The sequence below is a fragment of the Nansenia antarctica genome, assembly GCF_963989245.1.
Source record: "Nansenia antarctica genome assembly, chromosome: 12".
Lineage (NCBI taxonomy): Eukaryota > Metazoa > Chordata > Actinopteri > Argentiniformes > Microstomatidae > Nansenia > Nansenia antarctica.
The window spans coordinates 1,754,478-1,754,777 of NC_137682.1; positions in this window are offsets into that span (position 1 = coordinate 1,754,478).

A 300-nucleotide genomic window follows, 5' to 3' on the forward strand; every position below is an offset into this window, starting at 1 on the left:
TATACTTTATATTTACAAAAACAAAATAGGATTGAAAGGCATGAGAAACCCTAAGCTTGCTTTTTTTTCTCTTTCTCAGAATAACGTTAGCATAACGTTAAATTCTGTTATTAAGAACTATGAAACAATTGTGTGAGAAACTAATCTAAAAACGCATAAGTATTCCAGAACGTTCTTTCTGTTCTTTTCCGAGATATCTTGTTAGTGTAGCCGTGTCAAACCAACTGCAAATCTAACGCAGCCTCTGAGGTGCTTCGCTGGATAATGACTCCATTGAGGTGTTGCCAATACATCAAAGGC